This window comes from Notamacropus eugenii, chromosome 5 (assembly GCF_028372415.1).
Source record: "Notamacropus eugenii isolate mMacEug1 chromosome 5, mMacEug1.pri_v2, whole genome shotgun sequence".
In the NCBI taxonomy this organism is placed as follows: domain Eukaryota; kingdom Metazoa; phylum Chordata; class Mammalia; order Diprotodontia; family Macropodidae; genus Notamacropus; species Notamacropus eugenii.
The window spans coordinates 306,388,542-306,404,116 of NC_092876.1; the positions used below are offsets into that span (position 1 = coordinate 306,388,542).

A 15,575-nucleotide genomic window follows, 5' to 3' on the forward strand; every position below is an offset into this window, starting at 1 on the left:
GATTGGACTGCCTGAAAGCTATGACCAAAAAAGAGCTTAGACATCATCTTTCAAGAAATTATCAAGGAAAACTGTCCTGATATTCTAGAATCAGAGAGTAAAATAGAAATTGAAAGAATCCACTCGTCTCACAAAAGAGATTCCAAAATGAAAATTCTCAGGAACATTATAGCCAAATTCCAGAGCTTCTGGAGCTTCAAAGAGAAAATATTGCAAGCACCCAGAGGGAATAATTCAAGTATTATGGAGCCACGCTCAAGGTAACTCAAGATTAGCAGTTTCTACATTAAAGAATTAGAAGGCTTGGAATATGGCATTCAAGAGAGCAAAGGAGCTAGGATTACAACTAAGATCACCTACCCAGCAAAAGTGAGTATAATCCCTCAAGGAGGAAAATGGATATTCAGTGATATAGAGGACTCTCGAGCATCATTGGAAAAAAAAAACAGAACTGAATAGAAAAATTTAACTTTCAAATACAAAACTGAAGAGAATCAAAAAAAGTAAATAGGAAAGGGAAATCATAAGGGACTTAATAAAGTTAAACTCTTTACATTCCTATATGGGAAGATGTTACTTGTTACTCATAAGAACTTTCTAAATTTTAGGGCAGTTAAGAAGAGCATATATAGATAGAGGACACAGATGTGAATTGAATATGAAGGGGTGATATCCAAAAAAAATAAAATTAAGGGGTGACAGAGGCATGTACTGGGAAAAAGGGAAATAGTAAGTTATCTCATGTAAAAAAGGCAAAAGCAAACTTTATATTAGAGGCAAAGAGGGGAAACATAACAGGGAGTGAATGAACTTTATTCTCATCAGAATTGACTTAAAGAGGGAATAACATATATACACTCAATTATGTATATAAATCTGTCTTACCCTATAGGAAAGTAGGAGAAGTAAATAAGAGAAGAGAGGGTGACAGAAGGGAGGCCAGAATTAAGGGAGGTTGTATTCAGCAGCAAAACACTTTTGAGGAGGGACAGGGTGAAAGAAGAGAAAGAACAGAATAAAGGAGGGGAGGATTTAGGATAGAAGGAAATAGCAATAATAATTGGTTGCTCTGATAAAGGCCTTATTTCTCAAACATAGAAAACTAAGTCAAATTTATAAAAGTAATAGTCATTCCCTAATTGATTAATGATCAAAAGATATGAAGAATTTTACAATGAATTAATCAAAGCTATCTATAGTCATATGAAAAAAAGAATGTTCTAGCTCTCTACTAATTGGAGAAATGCAAATTAGAACAATTTTGAGGTACTACTTATTACCTATCAGATTGACCAATAGGACAGAAAAAGAAAATAACAAATGTTTGCAGGGATGTGGGGAAAATTGAGCATGAATACACTGTTGGTGGAGTTGTGAACTGATTAAATCATTCTGTAGAGTAATTTGGAATTATGTCCAAAGGGCAATAAAACCATGAATGCCCTGTTACCTAGCAATACCACTACCCTGTCTGTATCACAAAAGAGATAAAAAGGAAAATAACTTATATGTACAAAAATATCTATATCAGTTCTTTTCTGATGGCAAAGAATTGGAAACTAAGGTGATGCCCATCAATTAGGGAATGGCTGAACAAATTGTGGCATCTGATTACAATGGAATATTCTTGTGTTGTAAGAAATGATAAGAAGGATGCTCTTATTAAAACCTAGAAAGGTTTACACAAGCTGATGCAAAGTGAAATAAATGCACATTGTAAAAAATAACAGCAATATTGTAAGATGATCAGCTGTGAATGACTTAGCTATTCTCAGCTATATACTGACCCAAGATAATTCTGAAGGACTTAGGGAAAATGCTCTCAATCCCCCAAAAAAAGCCTGATGGTGTCAAATACAGATTGAAAAATATTTATTTTACTTTATTTTATTGAGGGGTTTTTTTGATCTGTTTTCTTTCACAATTTGACTAATATGAAAATTTTTTGCTTGACTACACATATATAAGTTATATCAAATTGCTTTCTCAGTGGTGGAAAGGAGAAAGAGCAAAGGGAGGGGGAAGAAGAGACAGAATTTGGAACTCAAAGGTTTAAAAACAAATATTAAAAAAAATTTACATGCTAGTGTGGAAAACAAAATACTAAATAAATTTGAAAAAAGGAGAGACTGGAAATGAAAGCATCGATATTGAGGGACAGACATGGTATAGTAAATATAGGTGTGACAGTCCGTTACAAAGTAAATGTGAATATGAAGATATGAAATGTAGTTGACCCCACCAGTTAACATATGATATACATCATTGGCAGTAAAGGACAAAACATGTAAACAAAATTATTTGAAAAAAAGATCCATGCTTTATGGAACCAAATCAAGTCAAACAAAATAACCAGCTCTCTAGCACTTCCTCTGCTTTTGACCTTCCAGTCTCCAGCAGATTCCAGTGGCTCTGAATTCTTTGATTGACCTTCAGTAGGCCCATTTGTCTTAGCCCTTTGTTTCTTCTCTAGTCCACTAACACTCCAGGAAGTGACTCATCCTGATATTTTTGCATCGTGCTTGCTGCTCTCCTATCTTAACCTTCAAATTCTGTACCTAGGAAAGGATTACCTTTTCCTCTTCGGGGAATTTTCCTAATTATTTGCATTTGGCAGCTCTGACTCAGGCAATAAATTAAACTATAGCTAGACATTGAAGAAATGATTAAGCCAAGTAGGACAGATGAACGGGAAAACTGGAACTGAAAGAAGTCAGGGTTAAGATCAAGTCACTGCCAAGATCAGCTATTTGTCAAATGATAAATTCAAATCAAACTATTCTGATGCTGCTTTTGATGAAGCATTCTGGCTCCACCCATCTGGATGTCCTTAAATGAACCAATGTTTGACAGCCCAGATCCTGATGCCCCAGAGTTTATTAAGAGAAATGTGTGGCATTAACTTTTATTTACATAGTGGTGGTTGTTTTTTTTAATGCTTTATGTCTACACTCTCATTTTATCAATGGTTGGTTGTCATCCTTCCTTCTCAAAGAGGACCAAAATGACATCACTATGCTAGAGTCAAATTTTGGCATGTCTAATTGTGGCTGTTCAAACCAATACAAGGTTGGAATGTTCTACTACAGGTTAGGCACAAATGGTCCATGTGAACATTTGGAGTGCATTCTCTAAATTTGTGCACATTGTGTTACAATACCAATGTAAGAGGTTGTTATAAGCATCCACATTTGACTGATGAGAAAACCTAGGAACAAAAAGGTTTAGTGACTTTTTCAAAGCTCCAAAGTGATGGAAAGATAAAGTTACAACTAAAACTTAGGTCTCTTGATTCCCAATCCTGCACTCTTTCCAGTGATGTAGTTATTCTCAAACATTTTTCCTGATTCACATACTAATTTTGGTGGTTTTCCTCAGGACTAACATGAACTGCCTTTTCTTATTCATTCCATTATCACTGGAACAGTATTCACCATAATGAATAGATATTGTTTTGACTGAGATGCTAACAATTGCAAACCTCCAAAGTAATGATTTCAATATCACAAGAAATGTACACATTATAATATTTAAGTATTAATAAGACAGCTCTCCATCGGAGTTCTATTTCAATGATTCCCTCATGTCATTACCTTGCATTCTCAATGTAGAGCATAAGCTAAAGGAGGGTCCTATCATTCCTTCATCCATCATTATCATTCATCTACTTTGGACAGAGATCTAAACTAGGCATTAAGTAAGATACAAGGTTTAGGTAAAATATAGTTCCATATAAGACCATGCTCTGCCTCTCAGAGTTCAGGTCAGATGCTACCTCCTCCATGTGAACTTCTCTAGTTATTGTTTTCATCGTCAAATTACTTTATTTCTACCTATTTCCAGACTTTGTATTCCCACAATAGAATGTAAGACCCTTGAGGGCAGGGGCTGTTTCTTGTTTAATCTCTGTATTCTTAGCATTCAACACAGTACTTGGCATATAACACATATTGAATACATTTTTTGTTAAATTAGGGGATTGGCAAAATAGATAACTACATAGTAAACAACATTACATTATTAATGATATATTGTTATGTACTAGTGCATTATAAAATTAATGTAATAAACATGTAATGTATTAACATCTTATAAAATGAAGTGCTATATCAAGTACAAAGGGGAAGACTGTTGTTCACCCTGAGGAGCCAGGAAGGCATAATTGGATAGTATTTGAGTCAGGCTATTCACAAAATTCTCTTCTGATACCCCATCGAAGCATGGAGATAAAATTGGGGTTTTGAAGGCTATACTAGTGGAACACAAACTCTGGTGGGTTCTACCATGCTATGGTCCTGTTGACAGACCTATTTTCTTATCCAAGTGCCAACTTCTGAATACAAAGAGATTCATCACCAAGAAGCTATTAAGAATCACCATTCTTAGATGAGCTATACATTTTCAGTCATCTGTACCTACTTTAAATGTGAGATGTTTACCAGTTACCACTGCATTAATGTACTATCGGAAGGACATGATAAGAATAAGGAGTAACTTTAGATTAAGTAAGAATGGGAAGAGTTGGAAATATAAAAGATTGGGTTTAAAAAGAGAAATATCTAAGTTTCATACTCTAAAGATAATTCCAAGAGAAGATGAGATCTAACATGTAAACATGCAAATGTAGGTATGAAGAAAAGTGGAGAAGGTCATTAGAATTTAGAAAGTTGAGGAAATAATAGATCAAATGATTAGAGAGGTTACCACATGTCATATTTGGTCCTTGATATCAACATGGGGAGACTAGATTTGGTTTCCAGAACAGGCGTGAATTAACTCTAGTAGAGAGTGGTTTCTATAAAGATTCATTCCAGGTATTCTTTTGAACTTCCACAGGGCTGTGGAGTTTGGCATGGAGAGAGGAGAAGAAAGGCTAATAAAAAACACAGTAAGAGTCTACAAAGCTGGAAAGACTATAGAGATGGTCTGGGCAATGGGCCTAGCTGAGTATACAGAGCCTCATGACCAGAAGGTTGGCTGTCAGGTGATGAATTTAATGTATTTATGTTTTTGGTTGGAGGGAGTTCCAGAGTATTCATGAATTCCATGTACAACAGCCTAGATAGGATTCAATTTGAATTACTATGATGAAATCAAGGATTTTTTTGAAATCTTTAAATAGTATTATAGAACCTGTCCCTCATCTACACCACAACATCAGAATCCTGGAGCAGGCTGGCAAATCATACTTTGCTACCCTCTCATATTTTAATATAAGGCTTCTGTCATATGTTGCCAAGTTTATATTGCCTATCTCAGATGATATCTGCCATTCTAAACATCAAAAACTTCCTGAGTGTTTACTATGTGCCAGGATCTGTGCTAATAGAATACCATATTTAGTTAAGTAAAGAGAAGAAACAAGTTGTGTAGGGGATATAGTGTTAAACCTGGAATCAGGAAAGATCCATACTCAAAGCACACTTTTACTGGCTATGAGATCCTTGGCTACTGAACTAACTTTTTTGAACTTCAATATCTTTATTCTTAAAATGAGGATGATAATCACCTATCTTGAAAAGTTGTTATGAGGACCAAAGGAAATATTGCATATCTAATTTTTTTGTTCAGTTGTTTCAGTTGGGTCTGACTCTTCATGGTCCCATTTGGCATTTTCTTGACAAAGATGGTAGAGTAGCTTGCTAGTTCCTTCTCCAACTCATTTTACAGATGAAGAAACTGAAGTAAACAGTATTAACCAACTTGCCCAGGGTAACACAGCTAGTAAGTGTCTGAGGCCAGATTCGAATACAGGAAGATGAGTATTCCTGACTCCAGACCTAGCACTCTATCCATTGAGCCACATTTTTTTTAAACCAGTCTTATGAGTTCATTGAGGTAGAAAGCCCTCAGTGAGGGATTTTTACTACTACAGAAGGTTGGTATCATCTCTGTAACATAAAGAGTTGACTAGAACACTGTGATATTGAATGATTTCCCAGTGCCCTACAGCCAGTATATGTCAGAAATAGAATTTGAACTCAGGTTTTCCTAGCTCCCAGACCAGCTCACTGTCCATTATGCCATATTGCTTCAGATACCCAGAAAACAGGGCATTTCAATCCTCATCTTAACTTATTAGCAATATTTTATTCTTTAATGATTCTAACCTACCTAAAGGAAAGTAACCAGTTTGGGCATCAAGTTCTCTGGTTTAATTGGAAAAGCAAATATGTTGGCCAACTAAGTATCAGTTATGTCAAAAAGAAATTGAATTAGGTTACAAGTGACAAGTACATATTTTTGCAGTCCAACTATGGTCTAACTTTATTTTATTTTGTAATGAGCAGAAATATCTGTGGGTGTTTTATTTTCTCAGAAACTTGATCAAAATGTTCCCAGAGTAATCAGATGGCTGTGCAAAAGGACACGATTTTAATCATCTAGAGAAAGCAGAGGCTCATGCTCAAATGAGAACTTTTGAAAAGTTCCCCTGTTAAACTAACAGGAACATCAGTTTGTGAGAGATACAAAGAAACTGTCCACCCACCAAGTCTAGAAAAAGAAGAAATCACAATTGAAACTTGCTATCGGGATATTTCTTTCCTTGGGCATCTGATTCTATTTCTTTATTTAAGTCAAGGTATTAATGTATGTAAACACACATCTCTTGATTTTGAAGTGTTTTCTGTGTAGTAATTAATAATAATAATAAAAATATATCATCCAACTTTTTTCTACTCTAGATAGGTTTTTACTGAAGGGAGCCAATTTCTCCAGGTACTTTCTTTTCTAAATAGATCCCTCTTATCATAATCCTTCTTCTATCATCCTAAAATGAAGAATCATAGGATGGCACATTTATAGGCTTAGATCCAAAAGGGAACTTACATATCACCTAGTCCAACCTCCTCATTTTAAAATGTCTTCATAAACAAATTTTAGTCTTTTTAATGAGAATAAAGCATACTTCTTACTCTTTTGGGAGTTTCAAAATATTTGTCTATCATAGTGGCAATAGACTACACCCTAAGGTAATTGATTTTTTTTCCTTTACACAAGCATACCTTTTCTTCCCCTTTCAGCACTAAACTGTTCTTTATGATAAAAAGCTTTAAAGGGATAACGTCTTACATAGGTCTTACATTTGTGTCCATGAGGACATAAAGAAAAGTGTAAAACAGCCCCAGCGCTCAAGGAGTTTATACTCTCCTTGGATGCACAGATTAGACATATTTAAAGTAATAAAAGTAAATACAAAGTTATTTAGGGGTAAGGAGGAGCATTAATAACAGAGTAGTATATTTAGCCTTGAAGGGCCCTGGGGATGGCAATGAAATGGTAAAGCAATCCAGACAAGAGAAACAGACTGTGTAAATATGTGGAGGAGAGGAAATGGATACTTTATACAAAGAACAGCAAGTAAGCCACTTTAACTGGAACATACAGTTCTATATAAGGGGGAGAAAAAGAAATCAGTCTGAAAAGAGAGACCAGGTATTCATTTTGCAGTTGTCCCTTTTCTCCCTTTGTAGAGCATCTGGGACTTTGGTTTGGAGAGATGAAAGGAGGTCATCACAGAAAGTAACATTATACAACTGCCTAAATGGATGATCCACTCAAGGTAAAGGTCAAGGGTGGAATCCAGAGCTGCAAAGTCACATGACAGGCTTCTTCTTCCTGGTATGGTCAATGAGTTCATGTATCTTGGCTCCATGATGGGCTAACCAAGGAAAGAATCAATTAAAGGTACCAATCTGAGGCCACAGAAAGCAAAAACTCTCATCTGTTCAAATTCAAACTTAATCCTGACTTCTACACCTTGTCCTGAGATTCCATACTGTCAGAATCCAGAGTTTTGTGTCCCCATTGGATATGAAGGTCTTACACATCTGTAACAGTAAGCACCCCAACATACACAAGGGGGCCTGCTACAACAGGTTCTTAGATCTACATTCATAAATGAAAGGCAACATTTGGGGGATTAACAATCACTTTAATCAAGCACATGTATCATTCCTTTAACCAAGCACATATATCATTTACTTAGTTCAGGGGAGTCAGCACCTAGAACTTCAAAGAAAATACAGAGAAATCAAAAAATTAACAGATTCCTCTGCCTGAATTCAACAGTCAGTTGGACCCCCACTGTCTGACCATAGTTACCAGAGAGGGAAGCACTGATATCTAGGTTTTCAAAGCTGGCAGGCTCCTTAAAGTGACTTCCCAGAGTCCTCATCTGGCACTTAAACCTTCTTACAAAAACTGAGCCCCAAAGTAAAACCTCACTCTCAGAGTATTTATACACCTTTTAGAGCCAGAGGGCATAACCCTCTGATCCAGTGCCTCAGTAGAAAAAAACAAAAGGTACTTGAGATCCTCCTACAAAACAACTCCCCTAATCAAGCTTCCCACAATAGGCAGACCCATCAATGGGTGGGAAAGATCTGCTTTAATCACATTATTACATCAGAGGCACTTTTAATAAAGCAAAAAAAGGAAAAGATCCTAATTTGATTGCCATCACATGCCATCCTTCCAGGATCTTTGCCATTACAATCTAAATGGCCGTGGATCCTGGAACAAACAGAGGCATTATACTTCTTGATTATATTAAAACAAAAACAACAAAAGATCCTACTTTGCTTGCCCTTACAACATCCTGTGAAAATTATCTTGATTGAGGGCTGAGCCAAGATGGTGGAGTAGAAAGATGCATATACTCTAGAACTTCCCCCTATGCCCACAAAATACCTGTTAAAAATGACTCTGAACAAATTCTAGAGCAGAAGAAGCCACAGAACAAGAGTGAAAGAGGTTTCCAGCCAAAGGAAACCTGGAAGGCCTAGAGGAAAGGTCTATCTCACAGGACACCGAGCAGAGTGGAGCCCAGCCCTGACCCTGTGGCACTGGGAGGAACAGGACCTGAACAGACCTCTGGGGCAGAATTCCTAGAAGGGAGGGTCCCAGAGCCCTCAACCCACAAATGACAAAGAAATCTCCAAAGATCAGTGGGGGGAGGGCTTTCTCAACTGGGCAAAACGGAAGTGGGGTTCCCCCAGCACTGGCCCCAGGCAGTGGCAGAGGTGGTGGCAACAGCAATAGCAGCAGGTGGTAGGAGGCTAAGGTGGTCTGTGGAAGCAGCCTGGATCCATTTTCCAGGCAACTCAGCTTACAGCCTCTGGGGGAATTGAGAAGCTGATCTGAACCTCAGCCCTAGGTGGCAGCCCACCCCCACCCAAAGCCCCTGAGGGAATTGAGCAGCTGATCTAAATCTCAGCCATGAGCATGGTACTGGGGGGAGGAGGAGCACTAGGACCTTCCTCTTGACAAAGGATTCAGAAGTCAAGTAACTGGCTGGGGAAATGCCCAAAAAGGGGAAATAAAATAAGACCATAGAAGGTTACTTTCTTGGTGAAAAAGTGTCTCCTTCCATCCTTTCAAATGAGGAAGAACAGGCATACTGTCAGAGGAAGTCAAGGCTTCTGTCTCCAGTACCTCCAAAATGAATATGAAATGGGTTCAAGCCATAGAAGAGCTTCAACATGAGTCAGCAGCTTGCTAAAGAAGAATCAAAACAATGCTGAGGAAAATGACACCTTTAAAAGAGACTAACTCAATTGAAAAAAGAGGTCCAAAAAGCCAATGAGGAGAAGGAGGCTTTAAAAAGCAGAATTAGTCAAATAGAAAAGAAGGTTCAAATCTTCACTGGACAAAACAGTTCTTTAAAAGAGAGACTGCAGGTAAGGGAAGGGAAGCTAATGACTATGGGATAAACAAGAAGTTAAAGAAACAAAACCAAAAGACTGAAAAAACAGAAGATTATGTGAAGCATCTCGAAAAACAACTGACCTGGAAAATAGATCCAGGAGAGACAATTTAAAAATTATGGGACTACCTGAAAACCATGATCAAAAAAAGAGCCTAGACGTTATCTTTCATGAAATTATCAAGGAAAACTGCTCTGACATTCTAGAACCAGAAGGCAAAATATATATTGAAAGAATCCACCAATCACCTCCTGAAAGAAACCCAAAAAGAGAAATTCCTAGGAATATTGTGGCCAAATTTCAGAGTTCCCAAGTCAAGGAAAAAATATTGCAAGCAGCTAGAAAGAAATAATTCCAGTATTTGGAAATACTATCAGGATAACACAGGATTTGACAGCTTCTACAATGAAGGGATTGAAGGGCTTGGAATAGGATAATCCAGAAGTCAAAGGAACTGGGATTAAAACCAAAAATCACCTACCCAGCAAAAGTGAGTACAATACTTCAAGGGAATAAATGGTCATTCAATGATATAGAGGACTTTCAAGGATTCATGATGAAAAGACCAAAACTGAATAGAAAATTTGACTTTCAAACACAAGAATCAAAAGAAGCATGAAAAGGCAAACATGAAAGAAAAATCATAAAAGACTTACTAAAATTGAACAGTTTACATTCCAAACTGGAAAGATAATATTTGTAACACTTGAGACTTTTCTTAGTATTTGTGTAGGTGGAGGGATTATACACACATACACACACACACACACACACACACACACACACATTATATATATAGACAGAGAGTACAGGTTGAGTTGAATCAGAAGAGATGACATCCATAAAAAAATAAAATTAAGGAGTGAGAGAGGAAAGTATTGGGAGAAGAAAGGGAGAAATGGAATGGGTCAGGCTATCACTCATAAAAGAGATATGAAAAATCTTGTTCAATGGAGGAGAAAAGGGAGGAGGTGAGAGGGGAAAAGTGAAGCTTACTCTCTCCACATATGGCTGAAGGAGGAAGTAACATACTCACTATATTTGGTATGAAAATCTATCTTACACAACAGGAAAGTAGGGGAGAAGGGGACAAGTAGAGTGAGGGGGATGATGGAAGGGAGGGCAAATGGGAGAAGGGAGTAACTAGAAGTAAACAATTTTTGGAAGGGAGAAGGTCAAATAAAAGAATGGAAACAAAAGGAGTGGGGCATGGTAGGATGGAGGTCAATATAGTTAGTCTTACACAACATGACTATTATGGAAGTCTTTTGCAAAATGACACATATATACCCTGTATTAAATTGTTTGCCTTCTCGTTGGGGATGGGTAGGGAGGGAGGGAGAGAGAAAAGTTGGAATTCAAAGTATTAGAAAAGAATATTGAGAATTATTATTGCATATACCTGGGAAATAAGAAATATAGGTAGTGGGGTATAGAAATTTATCTTGCCCTACATAAAAAGAGAGAAGATGGGGATAAGGGAAGGGTGATAGAAGGGAGGATACATTGAGGGAAAGGATAATCAGAATTAATCAGAATGCAAAGTATTATAGGGTAGGGGGAGGGGAGAGATGGGGAGAAAAATTGGAACTCAAAATTTTGTGGAAATGAATGTAGAAATCTAAAAGTAAATTAATTAATTAATTAAAAAGAAAAAAAGAAAATTTTCTTGATTACAACCCTTTGCCCACTGAAGGGAAAACTCAAACCTTACATTTCCCAGAACTCCTAGGAACAGATTGATACTGTGTCTGGGGAAACTTCTCAGGTGAGTGGATGGCTCATAATAACCAAGTAGATATTTATTATTCATTGTTCTCTCATTGTTATGCACTATAAATACCCTTCTCAATTCCGTGCTGAGCAAAATTCATTATATGTATAATCTATACAAGTTCACTTCTTTAAGTAGCCAACTCCATCATGCCAAGGTCATGTGAGTAGGGTTCACTGAAATATAGCAAAAATCAAAGAGGAGTAAGGAACTGACATGTAGGTGGGGGGATCAAAAACCAATTTTTGATTGGGCATATTCACAAAATTCATATACCTCGAAAAAAGTTAGCACTGCAATACAGAGAAAAAAAGCTGAAAAATTACAGGTCACTGACTTTGCAAAAGCTATAGAGAACTCAGGATCTTTTCAGTCCTTCTAAGCAGTGGGGCCTGTGTGAACTTTGAGACTAAATATGGCCCAAGGCCCAGATCCTTTTTGATAAACAAGACTGGGTAAGTTCCTAACACTACCACTTGGTAGTTAATAACAAGTTGGAACTAGACTGTGATAGGTTTTAAGTGACACTTGTTTGTATGTATTTTATCCTAAAAAAAATAAGGAACCACTGGATCTTGAACATCAGAATGACCTATGGTTTAGTAATAAAAGTTTGGCAACTTGTGGAAGATGGATTGGAACTGGGAGAGACTAAAAACAGAGAGATCAATTAGGAGTCTAATGCAATGAACCAGGTAAACCACTAAACTGTTGTTGTTTGCTTGTTTGTTTGTTCTTCCTTTTCAAAGATGAACAATGACATCATAGATGATGACTTGGCTATGAATTGGATTTAAGTAAGGCAGAGTTGTATAAAGTTGCTGCCTTCACTTGCTCTTCGGAGTCATCAGAGTCCAAGGCAAAGCAAAATTCCAAATGACTGGCAATGAATGGCCCAGGATGTAGTGAATGATTTTAGTATCTTTGATGTCTGAACAAGCTCTAAGTGCTCCACAGAACCTGCTTCAACTGACTTTATGATCATTGGAACAAATTATTTTCATCTGCCCTTTCTGCCAGGGGAAGTCTTAACATGCTTGGGGTAGACATCTCCCTAATTCACTTAGCAGTTTGAGGACAATTGGTTAATCTCAACCTGGTTTAGCCCATCTACCAAGATGATTTTACTAGGATGTGGCCACTGTGCATGCTATGGCTTCCTGAAGCCACAGGTGAGAATTAGGTGACAGGTGGTCACCAAAAGTGAATGAGTAGCCTTAAAAAGGGCTCAGCAAACCCTCACACCCTGTTTTCCCTGAACACCTCAATTACCTCAAAGACCAGAACTAGGATGTGAATAGAAAGATGTAACAGAACTAGGGATAGTAGTGAAACACATCAGAGGCAGAATCAATGAAACTTGGCAACAGATTAAAAAGTAAATAATTAATGAAGGATTTTAAACCTGCATGAGTGGAAGACTGATGTTACCCTCATCAAAATGTGTGAGATTAGAAACAGAAGTTGTAATGGCAATTTGAATTGGAAAATCTTTCCTATTCATTAATAGACCCATTAAGTCACATGGAAGAGTTTTGGTGAATGGGTGGAGCAGGAAGAGGCAGAGATAGAACAGAGTTAAGAGGAAGTTAGTCTTGACAGCAGTTAAAGCTAGGAAGGATACAGGCTCGTGGATAGTGTGAGTGATTTTGTGATTGTGATTTTGTTTAAGAAAACCTGATTGTGATGAGTGTAATGGACCTGGTTTGTGGGAAGCCTAGCAAGGGGAAGGCTTGGGGATGGTGTTGTCCTCTGTATTGTTATAGTGTATAGATTTTTGTTGTTGTGATAGATATGGGTCTGAATAAATGTTTTGTTTCTGCCTTTCACGTGGAGAGTTTGTGATATTTTGCCATTCTGAATTGCGGCATGATATTCATGACTGCCATGGGTGCTGTGAATATTGCATTGATGCTACAGAAGAATAAAGAGAAAAACAGTGAGTTCCATTTTGTACCTGTTGAATCTTGAGATTCCTATGGGCCATCCTAGTAGAAAAATCTAGTAGATGGTGACTTAGGTCAAGAAAGAAATGAGGGCTGAATATGTATATTTGGGAGTCATCTGCAGAGAGATGATAATTTTGCCTATGACAACTGATGAAATCATTACTGGAGAGATGTCAAAGAAAAGGTCAAAGTACTGTCATAGGGTACAGTTACATATAATAGTAGGGCACATGTCATCATATCCTTTTATAAAGGAGATTGAGGAGTGCTCAAAAAGGTAAAAGAATCAGTAAGGAGAACACTCAAAAAAGTGAGAGTATTTTGGGGTAGGGAGGGGTCAACATCATTTAATTAAGCAGAAAGGTCACAAAGCATGTTACTTGAAAAATGAAGATTGGATTCAGCAATTAAGAGATCACTTGTAGTCTTTGGAGAAAGCAGTGTTAGTGTAGTGGTAGGTTTGGAAGCCCAATTGAAAGAATTTAGAAAGTGATTGGGAGGTAAGGGGGTATCATCAGCTATAAATGTGGGAATTCATGGGGGGAGTAGAAGAGAGCACAAAAAGTTTTCGACAGAGGCTGAGCAGAATTAGATAAGGATTAAAAAGATTAAAAAACAAAAGCTGCAAAGCACTAGCCAGAGCTTTACAACAAATTTGTAATGGGTAAAAATCAGCTCAATATAGTGATTTTCTTTAAGTACATGCATGCGGAAGGGAGCAAGGACAGAGAATAGTGGGAATTTCCCAAGAACAAAGATTTACATTGTGGGATGGTGAAAGGTCAAAGTAGTAAGAGATTCTATAGCAGTAGCTAACAAAACTTTAACATGGAAAATAGTGGAGTCAATGTTATGTATGAAAGTAAATGAAATAGCAGGGAAGAATAAAGCAAGGGACAAACGATAAGGAGGAAAAGAAGGGTTAGTGAGAGACAGACAGAGAGAAAGAGAGAGAAAGAGAAAGAGAGAGAGAGAGAAAGAGAGAGAAAGAGAGAGAGAGAGAGAAAGAGAGAGAGAGAGAGAGAAAGTTAATGGAAGAAGTAGAAAGCCAAGGGACTGTGAGGTGAGGGTGGCATTTGTTAAGTACTACATTCCATAGTGGTACAATCATCCAGAGATGGTGAGGCAAAATTCTGACTATATCAAGCACATGGCAGCAGTAGGCCAGAGAAGGAAGACATTAGAATTGAAGGAGGTGAGTAATTCAGAAGTCATTGAGATAAATATTAGACTTCTCAATAATGATCACAAATAATTGGTGGGATAAGAAGACTGTGATCTAGGTATTTAAGTCACTGAGGACATGGGGAAATAACTGAAAGGCTGATAAAAGAAATGAAGACAGAAAGTGAGTGGTACAGATTTCATGAATAATATAATACATTCTCTCCTTTTGGATCATATTCTCTTCCTGGCCCATTCTTCTGCCTTCTTGTTTGCTCTCTTAATCAGACACCCTGGCTAAACCACACACTATTTGCCCTTATATAATAGAATGTCTGTAATACTGATATCAATGGATAAGAGTAGCCTACCTACATATATTACATGGGACTTTTCCTTATAGAATTATATCTATGGAAACATGATTGGACCTATGTGCAATTGAAATTCATGATATATCTTCATTTTCATATTGCAAATTAATTTTTCCATTGACTCATCCATTACTTCTCAGTAATCATAGGACCATAGATCTAGAAGTAGAAGGAACCCTTAAATTATCTAGTTCAGCTCTTTCATTTTACATATGAAGAAGCTGAGGTCTAGGGAATTAAGTGACTCCCTCACACAAGGTCACACAAATGTCAAGCATCAGAGTCAATTCCTCTAACTCCAATGTAAGCCATTTTGCCCTGGAGCACCTTGACTCTTCTTTGGCTCCTCCCATCTTCTCTTTGATTACTCTTGTGATTCATGTTACAGACTTCCTTTCCTTCACCAGAAAACACCAAGACTCAATATTCCAAAACTACTGTCAAGGTCAAACTAGCGAGGGCCTTTCTTTACCATATTTGACTTGGAAAGCATTAAATTTATACCACTCCACAGATTAGAAATTAAGAGACTTTGGTTCTAGTGCTGGATATCAGCATGACTTTAAATTGCTGACATGCTATCTGTCCTAAATAATTTTCCAGG

At 37.3% G+C, this 15,575-nt stretch overlaps 2 long non-coding RNA genes across 2 annotated transcripts in view; one reads left to right on the top strand and one right to left on the bottom strand.

The window, feature by feature from the left end:
* LOC140509214 (uncharacterized) overlaps positions 1 to 15,575 on the bottom strand; it is a 74,877-nt gene that overhangs the window by 30,070 nt on the left and 29,232 nt on the right. The window lies entirely within an intron of this gene.
* Positions 217 to 7,723, top strand: LOC140509212 (uncharacterized). Its single transcript, XR_011968592.1, has 3 exons — positions 217 to 369; positions 4,837 to 4,984; positions 7,476 to 7,723. It is a non-coding gene; the product is annotated as an uncharacterized lncRNA (long non-coding RNA).